The sequence below is a fragment of the Galeopterus variegatus genome, unplaced genomic scaffold, assembly GCF_000696425.1.
Source record: "Galeopterus variegatus unplaced genomic scaffold, G_variegatus-3.0.2 Scaffold18396, whole genome shotgun sequence".
NCBI classification, from domain to species: Eukaryota; Metazoa; Chordata; class Mammalia; order Dermoptera; family Cynocephalidae; genus Galeopterus; species Galeopterus variegatus.
Genome location: NW_007744507.1, coordinates 11,132 through 12,716, shown reverse-complemented (window position 1 = coordinate 12,716; position 1,585 = coordinate 11,132). Strand labels below are relative to the sequence as shown.

At 41.6% G+C, this 1,585-nt stretch overlaps 1 long non-coding RNA gene across 1 annotated transcript in view; it reads right to left on the bottom strand.

Moving 5' to 3' along the window:
• LOC103582892 overlaps window positions 1-1,049 on the bottom strand; it is a 1,702-nt gene extending 653 nt beyond the window's left edge. The window contains exon 1 of the long non-coding RNA XR_549806.1: window positions 1,004-1,049. This is a non-coding gene — a long non-coding RNA (uncharacterized LOC103582892). The remainder of the gene's footprint in view (window positions 1-1,003) is intronic.
• Between the last annotated feature and the right edge of the window lie 536 nt (window positions 1,050-1,585).

Below are 1,585 nucleotides of genomic sequence, written 5' to 3'. Positions count from 1 at the left end.
GGTTGACTTTCTGCTGAAATGAATAATTATTTTGTGTGAGAAGAGAAAACAACACAGAAACATTAGAATAAGAATTTTGGGGCTCACTTGCCTTTTTTCGAATCACTGAAGGAAAGTGCTGGGACAATTGGGTAAATGATTGGGTAAAGGCAGTTAGGTCTCTAAAATATCCTGCACCCTTGCTAAACTCACTTATCTAGTTCAAGTCACACTTTTGCAAATTCCATTGGATTTTCTCCACGGACAGTCGCTTCTGCAGATAAAGAGTTTTGCTTCTTCCTTTCCAGTCTGGATGCCTGATTTAATGATTGACTTCTCTCCTTATAGCTTGGGTATGCTGAATATTTGCATGCTGGGTGATTTTCCATTGCATAACAGACATCGTGCATTTTACCTTGGGTGGGTGCTGTCTATTTTTGTATTTCTAAACATATTCATGAGTTCTGTTCATTAATTTGCCATCAACTTTCCTGGAAAGTTTGATTCTTTACATCCTTGCTTTTAAGATCTGCTAGGTGGGACCACAGCAGCTCATGGTGTAGGATTAATTTTTCCACAGTACTGAGGTAAGATTCTTCTGAGTGTCCTACCAGACACCTCCTGAATTAGGAGATTGTTTTCATTCCTGGGGTGGGACAAGTGCCCTTCCTGNGTTCCCGCTGTTAACTTAATTTTCGTTTTCTTTCCCTTTTAGCAAATGGACTTCTCCAGACCCCGTCATCCTCCGAGCTTCCGTAATCTCCTTTCTTGACCTGCTTTCCTCGGTGGTGCAGACCATTCAGGCCTTTGGGCCCCAGTTTATCCCTTTATCTCTGCTGGAACGATGGCACTGAAGTCCAGGCTCGTGTCTCATGCCAGCCAACGCATCCTTCCCCAGGGCTTTGATTCCTGCCTTCGTTGCCACTTTTCTCTTGAATTCTAATTTTTTGCCTCTACTGGTTCTTGGGTGCTCGGGGCCCACTTGTTTTGTTTCCCTGTTGCTGGAGGAGGGAGATGACTAAATGTTTGTTACTGTAGAAAATAAAAGTGACCTATGAATCTGTGTCCGAGTTTCTTTTCAGCTACAGCAGCTTCCAATTTTCTAGCTTTTGTCCTGGGGTTGAGGGGAAGTTCTGGAATTCAGATAGTCAAGTAGTGCAAAGCACTTGAAGGCAATTTAGGAAATGAAAGAAAATGGAAGTCAACTGTGTCCTGCCTACTGTCAACATTTTGGACTCCGTTCTTAGCTTTACAGTTGTATGTATATAGCAAAGGTATAACAGTGACACGAACGCACAACTTACTTTGTAAGTTTCGCATTACCTTTTTTCTAAAATTTTTTAATTAACGTATGAGTTTTTGCTCTTTCTAAAATTCTCTAAAAACTTAGTGTTTGTGATTTGCAGTACACAACGACTCCCAGAAGGTGTGGCCTCTCACCAGAATTCTGGTTTCCCGACATCCGTGTCAACGTTGCATTGACTTTCTGCTGAAATGAATAATTATTTTGTGTGAGAAGAGAAAACAGCACAGAAACGCTAGAACAGGAATTTTCTGGGTCCCTTGCCTTATTTTGGATCAGTGAACAAAAGTGCTGGGACAATTG